The 12,261-nt window shown below is 36.1% G+C and overlaps 1 protein-coding gene and 1 pseudogene across 1 annotated transcript in view; one reads left to right on the top strand and one right to left on the bottom strand.

Annotated features, from left to right (window-relative positions):
- Nucleotides 1-12,261, top strand: part of LOC104858169 (olfactory receptor 1J4) — a 156,814-nt gene that overhangs the window by 51,506 nt on the left and 93,047 nt on the right. The gene's annotated exons all lie outside the window — the stretch shown is intronic.
- Nucleotides 286-1,254, bottom strand: LOC104858176 (annotated as a pseudogene).

Genomic DNA, 12,261 nt, shown 5'->3' with positions numbered 1-12,261 from the left:
TGCACAGAAATATCACAATGTGGATATTTGGAGAAGAAATGTGCCCTGGGTCAAAGAAGTGCTTTGAAAGCATAAAAGTACTTCATAACATAATATATCTAGACCTCTATCTTGAATTTCAGCCATTTGTTCTTTCTTTAAAAACATTCAGTCTGAATTAACATTATCATCACTTTTATAATAGGAATTTTCATGGACTATGAAGGAAAAGTCTGTTCATCTTTCCAAATCCCATCTTATTTTTTTAATGTGCAATTATTTATTTTATTACTCCCGTCTGAAGACTTATTTTTGGAGAACAGCAAGGCATTTTATTGCCCACTCTTTCTACTCCTTAAAGGATTCCATGGGTTTCAGCAAATTCACATTGTTCTCATGACTATGCTTTGGAGTTTCTCTTGGTGAGTCAGCAGATTCATGGCCAATCTTTCCTTCCAGTGCCTTTTGTCTTTCTACAACACTGAAGCCAATAGCACCCCACAACTTGTGTAAGCAGGTAGGGCAAAGGTTTAGAGGGTCCCTGTCAGTTTCTCCCAAGTGGCTGCAGCCTTGCATTAGGTGTGCAAGCTGTTGGCAATATCGCCATCCAAATCTTTGTCCAATCTCATGGGCTAAAGATTTAACACAGCAGTAAAACACCAGTGATTTCAGGATGACAATAGATATCAAAAATGGAATAAGTCACTGGAAGATTTTTTGTGGAGCTTCTTCACTTTGCTTTCATAGTCTGAGGAATAGAAGTCCCTTCCATACCTGGCAAAGCTGAATATCCCTACACCATCTGTCAGAGAGGCCTGTCTGAGGACAAATTTCCATGAGTCTCTTGGGTAAGGCTCAATTATTGTTATCCCCACAACACACAAGGCATCTTCAGGTTTCTTCTTTTTTAAGAAATTCGGGATACGCCCTGCATGAATTTCTAGATTTTGAGTATGATGATTGATTCTAAAAGCACACTCCTGGTTGCAGAGACAAAAACTGGTTCTAGCAGTTTTATTGTCAAGCCATAGAAAAATACTTCACTGTAGTCCTGGAGCCACTGAATATATTTTCCAGTGACAACTCTAGCGTGTCCCAGAGCTCCAATGGATTGCACATCAATAATGCATTTCTCTGGAGAGGGTGTCTTTCTGTAGGGATCGCTGAAAAACTCTTTGAAGTCCTGGGGAGCCTGAAGGTGGGAGGTGATCCAATCTAATTGGGAATGTTCGGTAATGTGTCCAAAGAGATCACTGGCTGGCTGGAAGGCTTCATTCATTAAAGGCCACTCCCCAACATCTAATGTTTCATACTGCATTACAAGCTTTGAGTTCTTTGAGATGAGAGCTGTTCTGAGTGTCTGTTCAGAGTGTCATACTATTTGTATAATGAGAAGTCTCTTTCATTCACCACATGTTTCTGTGAAGATCTTTCATCCTTCCATTGAATGGGTCAAACAGATTTTCCATCAGGAGGCTTTAAAGGAGGAAGGCTCTCATTGAAGATTTTACCCTACAAGGGCAGGCATGTCTAGAAAAGTACTGTGGAGGGTGCCTTCATACCCTGGGGGCTTCCAAGCTGCCCGCCCAACAGCATCGGACTCCCCTCCCAAGTCCCATCTTTTGATCGCTTCAACTCAAACCAGATCATTCCTATTAAAATCGTCAGAACACTGGGGAATACTTGGTTTTTCTACTCACTTCAGGCATCTGACAAGTGATAAGCTGTTGTAAATGTCTGACTAGTACCAACAAATACCTTCTCTTTTCCTGTGGTTCATTTCCTAGGTTTTCCGATAAAGATTTTTAAGTGACATTTTTCTAGTCATTATTCTAAAATTCTCGGTACTTTGGTAATTATTTCTCTTTTTTCTTCAAACCACTTTGTCTAAACTTATCCAGGGGAAAAATTACAAATGAAAAGTAAGAGAGAATTTGAGAATATATCTCCTAAAATGTTTCCCATAGTACATATATATAAAGACTTATTCAACTTGAAGTACTTTGTATTTGAGAGCTAAGAAGATATCCCATTCTTGCTCCTCATTCATTTAGTGGGTAAATGAAGTTGAGACAATGTACCAATTCTCACAACTTGATTGATACTATCTCATAATTCATACATTTTTCATCGCATTATGTTAAAAATTCTCTTTATGTGATCTGACTAAATGAGATGGGCTATATACTCAATGATGTTTCTCATTTTTATGTTAGTGTCTATTAGTTTACATAAAACTCATTGCTGGACATGTAGGTTGTTTTTAATATTTTGCTCTACCCAACAAAATTGCAATAAATATCATTCTTTTTTATGGCAGCTTTCATATTGGCTTACATATATTAGGATAAATTCCCCAATATTGAAAATGAGGGAATTTATTTCATAATTTCAACAGACTGTCAAATGACGAGTCTAAGGTGACAAAGAAACTTATTTATATGTCTTTTTTAAGGGAATCCTAAATCAAGAAGCTGTCAGTGGAAGAATATAAATATGGGTACCCCAGGGAAGGGTTTAGATTCACAAAGCTGTGGCATTTGAGGAAAAGAGACAACTCAAGACCTTGTATACACAGGGAATATTTGGACAGAAAGAGCCAGGTAATTACAAGGTCTTTGAGGCTGTAATAAAAGTTTCCAATTCTATTCTGAAGCAGTAGTACACTGATACAAATGTTTAAATAAAGACATGACCAAGTATTTTAAATGGCTTGTTGCTTTCTAGGCAGAGGTCAGATTAGAGTAAAGCAAAAGAATAATCAGGCATTGAATAAGAGACTAATGTATTTTAAGTAAAAAATAGAATCACTTATAGGGAGATTGTGACTGCAGAAAGGATTAATATTATAGACACTTGGTATAACATTTGCAAGAAATTTTGCAATACTTACCAGAGTTAAACATATCCAAAGAATATATGTTTATTTCAATGTCCTCTTTAAAACTAGATATAAAATCAATTTGAGATTATTATTCCAAAAGGAGAATTATTTTCCCAATGCACTCAATACAGAATGTAAATTTGTCCTGCAATCAGGTACTAAAAACAAAGAAGACGAAGGGATAAAGGAATGGATTGAGGGAGGAGGGTGACAAGGGAAAGGGAATAAAACAAGGAATTAAGATGTATTATGTATGCGTACCAAATTCCTCAAGGAATGCAAACATTACATACTACATTCATGTACTAATAAACCAAATACTTTTAAAAAGTGTAGACACTCAGTCCAAGATGAATTATTCAAAATACAGCTTTCTTTCATAGTATGCATAGTACAATGAGCACAGTATCTAGGGATGAGTGTCACACAGCAGACAGACACATCCCACATTTCTTTTTGTTTTTTTTTTTACTTTTTTCCTTATTGGTACATTTTAGGTATACAATACAGTTACATTCATCATTGGGACCTAGTACCTTTACATGATGTATTTTGGTTCTTTTTTTTCCCCCTCATTCCCCAGCCTTCCCTTCACCTCCTCCACCCTTCCCTATTTACAGAGACTTTGTTTCCATTTTTTCCTCTCCTTTTCTTTTTTCTCTCCTCTCTCTCTCTCTCTCTCTCTCTCTCTCTCTCTCTCTCTCTCTCTCTCTCGTTTTGTGACGGGGAGCAAAAGTGGGTCCTTGAGCATGGAAGGCAGGCAGTGGAACCACTGAGCTAAATCCCTGGCCCTCTTCTTTTTCTCTTATTTTTTGTTTTCCCTTCTTAGTGTTTCCCTACCCATCTCACTTCATTCACTTTTCTAAATTTCAATTCTATTTTGATATAACCTCTTAAGTGATGTGCACAGTTACCTTTGGAAACAAAACACGGGAGCTTCTTCAATTTCCCTCTAGAAGACGTGGAATACAGAGAAAAACCTGGAATCTGTAAGGGGCTCGACATTCCCCTGCAGCTTGCAGAAGAGCTCTCAGTTCAGAACGAAAACCAAGAGACATATCGATGTACAATAGCTCACAGCTCCTGAGAAACTGATGTAAGTTCTGATTTTACAAGCCATGGAAAGGACCCGAGGAGCAATCTCTCATCCCCAACCTCAAACTGGAGGCAAAAATAATTGCTTCTTTGCTTGGTTCTTTCCCATGCGGGTAGAACTACTTGTGAAAGAAGCCCCTGGAGAATTTAACTTTGGAGGGGTAATGATGACACGCGTGCTGCAGTAATTAGTGTGTTGGTGAATCACAGAGCTTTTCATGTTTTGAGTTTACCTTGGGCAAAATGTAGTTCAGAGTTTGTCACAAAGCAGGGTGATTATTACTTTAACAATCTAGGTACCTTGGTTTCAAACCCCATGTTAATTTTTTAATAAGCAGAAGAAATACTCTAATACTTTCACTACAAGAGTGAGGAAAATTATGTATCATTGTCAAGAGTTGACCCAGAGGAATGCAATATAGTTAATATGAGCCTGTCTCTTGTCCAAAGGCTGTCATCTCAGTATTTGATTGGTGCAAGTTTCTCACAATACAATAAAATAAACATCATTTACAAATTTCCGCTAAACTCCTTTCAAAATGCACCCAAATCTCTTCCATACAACTCCGCTTCCATTTCTATATCTGGTAAAACAATGAATATCGTGCGTTCTTTTTCCAAGGTAAAGATGTGTGACTATTGATAAATGTTATGATTTGAATATTTATGTTACAAATCAAACTGTCAATGGAACTACTCTTCGTGTGAGGAATGGGTGCAAGATATTTAGACCTCAGGAATTATTTCAGGTTCCTGTAGATCACAGTTGGTAATGTGTTGCCCTCATGATAACGTTACATGTAAGCTGCTTTCTTTCATAGAAGTCAAAGGCTGAATCTGTCTCTTATCCAGAAGCTGTCTTACAAGACTCTCATAATAAAATAAAATAAACATGCTATCCAGTCTTTCCACTTAACTCATACAAATGCACCCCAATTCCATTGCATGTATCTCCAACCCACTTCTTCAACTCTGATTAAAAAAAATCATGTGTTCACCTATCAAGGTGAAGAAGTGTTAATATTTAGAAATATTCTCTTTTGGGTCTTTTTATGTGAAAAATAATCTGTGTTTGGAATTATGTTTTTATTTTTTTAATTCCTTTTATTGAGTTTATTGGTACAATCTAGGTATACAATACAGTTACATTCATTATTGGGATCTTGTACCTTACATGACAGGTCTTGGTTCTCATGTTTTCCCCTTATCTCTGCTCTCCCTTCACCCCCTCCTCCCCTCCCCATTTACAAACACTTTATTTCCATTTTTTCAATCTCTCATATTTTTTCCTCTCCCTTATTACCTTTCCCCCCACCCTTCCCACTTTCCCTACACCTTTAGCCCTTTACTTCCTATTTCACATTATTAATTATCTCATTAGGATCTTGTGTACTATTATAGTTTTTCACACCGGAGAAACTATTCGGTATTTCAGTTAAAGAAATCTCTGTATGAACATTAAAAATAGGGAATCCTAAAATAAAACTAAAAAAGGAAAATAGAAGAGAAAAGGTAATGATGTAAGATTAAAATAACCCTTAATTCTGAAGATGAAAATGGTCCCTGAACATATTTAAATTGCTTCTTGCTCTTGTAGTCTTACCTTATTCTCTTTTTTTTCATTATTTAGAGAATACCTCATTAGTTTCTGTAATCAAACCCATGTAGATATGACCTTACATATTTAATACAGTGCGTTACCCCTGTACAAATGAAAAAAAATTAACATTTCTAGACCAATATGGCTGTCAATTTCTGTACAATGCCAACTCAACACAGTAAATTGGGATAACTTTTTCCAAAGTTGACAGCACAGTTAGTTTCCAAAAATTCAAATTATATATATATATATATATATATTTATATTTATATAAAAAGACCAATGATAGCAGTATGTTATGCATCAATAACAGCAATAGCTTTTCTAGGTTCTGCAGTCATCTGAACAAAATTATAGACATTCAGCACACTCCATTAAAAAAACAAACAAACAAAAAAAGAGAAGAATAATATCCAGAAAACAGCAAAGTTCTGTTGCTGTTGTGGTACCTGGAACCATTTTTTAAATTAGCATCTTAATCATCATCTGGAAAGAGAACATTCTAGAGTAATATCATTAAAAATAGCTCTGATAAAGCATGGTCCCTACTACGTATCATAAAGCAGGTACAAGATATTTTACTTTCACAAAGGTATGATACAGTACTGTCCTACATCTATAATACTAGAATGAGTTTTGGTTTGAAATTTACTTTGTCTGCAAATAAGATTGCTACCCCTGCTTTTTTCTGGGCTCCTGTCCCATGGAGAATTGTTTTCCATCCTTTCACTTTCAGTCTATGGGCTTCTTTTTGCACTAGGTGTGTTTCTTGTATACAACATATTGTTGGATTTTGCTTCTTATTCCATTTTGCCAGTCTATTTCTCTTGATTGGTGAATTGAGGCCATTGACATTAATGGTTATAACTGATATGTACTGACTTTTTATTGTCATGTTATTGGCCTTTTGTTGACTCTTCTTTACTTTTTTACCTTCTCCTTTTAGTTTCTTGCCTTTCCTATTTGATTTGCTCTGTTGGGCCTCATGGTGTTGTTGCCTTCATTGTATTTTTCTAGGATCTTGTTTAGAATTCCTTGTAGTGCTGGTTTGGTATTCATGTAGTTTCTCAGGTGTTCTTTGTTGTGGAAGTATCTTATTTCCCCATCCATTTTGAAAGAGTTTTGCAAGATACATCAGTCAAGATTGGGGGTTGTTCTCTTTTAGTACTTGAAATATCTCACTCCAGGCTCTCCTTGCCCTAAGAGTTTGTGTTGAATTATGATTTGGATGAGGAAATAAGATAGTTAGACTTCAGGAATTGTTTCAGGTCCTGTAGATCATGTCTGGTCATATGTTGCCCTGATGACAATGCTACAATTGTGCTGTTTGTTTTCATAGAAGTCTAGCACTGACAAAATTTCCTCCTTACACCAAAGAACATCATTGCACCTCCCTTGTTCCCCATGGGCATAAAGATGACAATAAAATCCATTCTCTAAAAAAATTTTTTTTGAGCCCGACATGGTGCCACACATCCATAATCCCTCTTGCTGAGGGAGAGGGGATGCTTTGACTTCTGGGGCACATAGCTGAGTTCAAATTCTGCCTGACATGCAGAGCAAGACCCTGTCTCAAAAAACATTTCTTATTTGATTGAGCAATATGCAAAAGCTATCTGTTTGAATCAGTAAATGACACTACTTCCTCAGGTATCATGTACCATTTCTTTTTTTTCCCCTCTCATTAAGTTTATTGGTACATTTTAGGTATACAGTACAGTTACATTCATCATTGGGATCTTGTACCTTTACATGACAGATCTTGGTTCTCATTTTTCCCCATACCCCTGCCTTCCCTTCACCCCCTTCATCCTTCCCTATTTACAAAGACTTTGTTTCCATTTTTTTGTTTTCTTATATTTTTTTCTTTTCCCTTATTTCCTTTCCCCTCCATGTACCATTTCTTTAAACACCTTTGTGTTTATTCTCTTATACAACACGTTTCTCCCATCATTCTATGATTTAGAAATATCCCTATGCAATATATTAGAAATTATTAATAAAATACATTCACATGCACAAATATAAACTAAAGAATTATTAGAATTTATTAATAAAATACATTCACATGCACAAATATAGAAACTAAAGAATAGGCAAATAATACTCACAAGGATTTCAACAAATCAAATTAAATGGGCTAATATCCACTAAAGATGATCCATCCCAGAATAATCCTGGATAGACTAATTAAAGCTGTAGTTACATTCCAATGTAGATCAAGATATTAGAAATATTTAATAATTTATTGTTGGTAGTGCTACATATTGATTGCAAGTCTTAATTACTATTAAAGAAACAATCTCTAATTTTTGACTTTCAGTTGATTATATTCATTTTCATGGATCATGATCCAATGTCAGTTTTGTATCCTAGAGATACCTTGCACGTATACAACTGTAGATAAAAATAAGCAAAACTATTCATAGCAGTATAAATCAAAAATTTCAAAAGCAAGAAAATTGTGACATTTTTTCAATTGACATTATAGAGCAACTATATATGCTGTATCATAGAATCTAAAAATGTAATAATTTTAGAAAAAATTGTAGAAATTTAAAAATTTTAGAAATGCAATGTGTAGGATAATTGCAGAAATATAACAAAAGAGAAATAAAAGATAAATTACAGCTGTTTCTGTTTATAGGATGAATTTTGTGCCCTTTACCAAATATCTCCACGTTGAAGCTCCAGTGCAGTGTATTTGAGATAGTGCCTCTAAAGAACGAATTGATATTGAATAAAATAAGGGGGCCCTGATATGACAGGATTCCTGTCTTTACCACACAAGATCCCTCCTCTTTCTATTTTTTTTCACATAAGAACATAGCAAGAAGGCAGCTATCTGTGAGCCAGGAAGAGATTTCTCAATAAATCAACAAATCAGCTAGAATATTAGACATCTAGCTTCCAGAACTGTGGGGAAATAAATTTCTACTGTGTAGGTCAAATAATCTCTGCTACATTGTTAAAGAAGTCTAAGCAATTTAAGTCATGTATTTGTACATATGGAAATATAAATATATATTTTAGAGATGAACATAATCAGAAATAAAACTACAGAATTCAATAATGGAACCTTTTTTTGTTTTTCCTTGGTTTTTGTTGTTGTTGTTTTGTTTTTTTGAGACAGGGTTTCATTATGTAGTTGAGACTTACCTGGAACTCAATATGTAGCCCAGGCTGGTCTCTAACTCATAGTGATCCTCCTGCCTCAGCCTCCCTAGGGCTGGGATCACAGGTGTGAGCCACCACACCCAGCTTTCAATGGACTCTTAAGCACAAAATTCTGACTAGTCATTTCCTAAAGTGGGGAAAAAGTGGAATACTATCTAAATAGATCAGTGATAAATTTCTAGTTTCGAATGATGTTTTCTTAAACATTTCTGAGGGGGAGTATAACATTCATAGACAGAAATGATCATATATGAAGTCAGCAGCTTTATGAATTATCACAAGAGAAACAGGTAAGTATAAGCTAAATAAAGAAATGGTGATTCATAATATTACTCAGTCATTTTCTCTAAATGTAAGTCTTATTCTAGTGCTACAATTACTCAACTGGATTTTGCTTCACAAATATGATAAGGAATTAAAATCTGTAACCTTTGTAAATTATATCACACAATTATATGTTCAGATACTAATTAATCACATAATTAATTTCAGCAAATACACAATACTCAAAGCACTAACATCATTTCACACAATTCCCTTGAACCTCTTCCCATCCAATATTGATAATGTCTTTGCTTTAACAATGTATTAATACATTGCTGGGCTTTTCTCTAGCTCTGGCACTGGAGCTGGATCTTGTACTGGAGGACACTCTATCTCCATAGATAATGTTAGACATGGTGGAGAATCTGGATCTGGCTTAAAACTGAAACTAGCTTTACTCAGAGCCATTGGTGTATCTGGCAATACTGGAACTGGATCTAGCTAGGCAGGTGGCTTTAGCTCTGGAGTTAACTGTACCTCTGCTGCTCCTAGTGAAGTCAGTGCTGGAGCTCTGCCTCTGGTGCTGATGCTGGACCATTGCACTGTTTTGAGGAGTCACCAGTCAAGAACATTTTTAGTAAAGCCATGTTGCTGCAAAGAGGGATAACTTGACTGCTATCTTTCCTGTTTGTATCCTCTTCATTTCTTTTATTTGTCTCATTGTTCTGGCAGAGACATCAAATTCTACAATGAATAATGACAGAAGTAGACCTTGTGGTCTTATTCCTGATATTACTTAAAATCATTTCAGCTTTTGCCTATATGAACTGATGCTAGATATATATTTGTCTTTTATTGCTTTTGCTGTGTTGATATGTGTATCTTCTGTATCTGAGTTTTGTGGTTAATTGAAATCACTAAGTGTTATTTAATTTTATTGAATGTTTTCCCCTGCATCTATTGTTATGATCAAATAGAGTTTAGTCCCGTTTTATTGAAGTGAAGTATTAATATTTATGATTTGCATATGGTAAACCACCTTTGATTCCCTGGAATAAGTCCCATTTGACCATGGTGTATAATCTTGTCTTTCTTTTTTCTTTTTTGACAGTGCTAGAAATTGAACCCAAAAATAATGTATGCTAAACATGTGCTCTACCAGTGAACTATATCCATTCATATGCTGCTGAAATTGACTTGCTAATATTTTGTTGAGTATTTTTGCAACTGTATTTTTCATGGGCAGGTGTATGCTTCTCCCCACCCCACAACAGGTACTTTTCTGATATTCAGACCAGGCCAATACTGGCCTCTTAGAATGAGTTTGGAAAAATTCCATTCCTTTCAAAGCAATGAAAGAGTTTAAGAAGATTTGATGGTAGTTTTTCAAAATCTTGATAAAAGTTAACATATTGAGGCTATACTCTTTTTTTTTTTTTTTACACCAGAACACTTGTGTTTCATTGACTCAAAGAGGACTTAAAGTACAACTGCTTTGGGGAGAGAGTAAGTGAAATAAATGGGACACACTTGAGTAAACACCAAATAGTTTCTCTTGTGTGAAAAATTAGAAAGGTAAATAGATTCAAATGGTATAATTGACAGTGAAATAGGAAGAAAATGGCTAAAGTGGAAGTGGGAAGGGGAGGGAAAAGGAAATAAGGGAAAAGAAAAATGTAAAAAAATGAAAAAATAGAAACAAAGTCTTTGTAAATAGGGAAGGGTGAAGGGGGTGAAGCAGGGCAGGGGTATTGGGAAAAGATAAGAACCAAGATATATCATGTAAAGGTACAAGAACCCAATGATGAGTGTAAATGTAACTTGCTTGTTTTAAATGTACCAATAAACTTAATGGAAAAAAGAAAGTCATCATGGGAGCCACCCATTGCTATTCTTTTGTTTTTTTTCTCCAAGACTTTCCTGTTACTCTTCCTGTCTGTTGACTAGTTATTAGTATTGGGTTGGGTTTTTATGTCTTGTAGTTCATTTAGGAAGGTTATATGTGGTCATATATTTATCCATTCCTTCTAGCTTTCCAATTTGTTGGCCAGCACTTGTCTATAATAGTCACTAATGATACTTTGTCTTTATGTGTTATCAGTTGTATGTCTGTCTCCCTTTTCATGTCGCATCTTGCTTAGCTTGGACTTGTTTAGTGTACCCAAAATTTTGCCAACTTTGTTTACTTTTTAGAGAGCAAACCTCTTTGTTTTGTTAATGTGGGTCTTATTTAGTCTCTGGTTTTTATAGATGTACTCTTTTTGTGTTCATCAGATTCTAGTTTTTCAAGTTGTATCACTAACTCATTTATTTGAAATCTCTTCCTTTTTAATGTAGGCCTTTTTAATATGAACTTCTCTCTATACTACTTGTCCTATCATATGTTTTCATATGAATGTTTTCATGTTTTAAAGAATTTTGAAATTCCCAATTCCTTTTGTTCATTGATGCACTGGTCATTCAAGAGAATGGTGTTCGATTTTATGTGACTGTAACATTTCTAAAGATTGTCCTCATTTACACTTTGTTTCTCACACTAGAGTAACTATGTGGCATTTACACATATGCATCGTATTTGTTTCACTTAAGAGTATTGCCACAGATCTGCCTGCCTGCCTGAGATAATCTTGTGGGTGCGCGAACTCCAAGACTGCACACCATCAGACCCAGCAAGGACCCAAGGACCCCAGAGGGGGTCTCTTCACCTGCCTGCTTGCCTGAGAACATCAGGTGGGTGCACGACCTCCTGGACTGCATGCCATCAGACCCAGCAAGGATCCAAGGACCCTGGAGGGGGTCTCTTCACCTGCCTGCCTGTCTGAGATCATCCGGTGGGTGCGCAACCTCCCAGACTGCACGACATCAGACCCAGTAAGGAAGGTGGCCATGCGGGCGCCCTTGAAACACCCCCACGACCCCCCCACTCCGTTCTCAAAACTCCTGATTGGCCCAGTCCTTGGACCAACTCTGCAGAGGCATAGGCTCTCATGAAGGGTAATTTTCTGAGCTCCCAACTTTGAACATCTTTAAAGAAAGGGAAGGGGAAACCTGTAATAGAATTGAGTGGAGTTCAAGCATGAGGGTTGGGAAACTCAAATTAGGCCTTGTGGACTGAGTTCAGTCTTAGTCGTGGGGAACTGCCACTGGCTAGCCAAGACCAGGGGATTTGTTTCTGCATATGGCTGTACATGTGGTATAATATGAGAACAGAGACATAGTCTGAAAGAGGCCCTTCACATTATTTTTTTCCCCTCTCTTTTTT

Source organism: Fukomys damarensis, unplaced genomic scaffold, assembly GCF_012274545.1.
Source record: "Fukomys damarensis isolate Sample0158 unplaced genomic scaffold, DMR_v1.0_HiC HiC_scaffold_36, whole genome shotgun sequence".
In the NCBI taxonomy this organism is placed as follows: Eukaryota; Metazoa; Chordata; class Mammalia; order Rodentia; family Bathyergidae; genus Fukomys; species Fukomys damarensis.
Note: the sequence above shows the minus strand (reverse complement) of the source record. Positions and strands in the feature narration are given on the sequence as shown.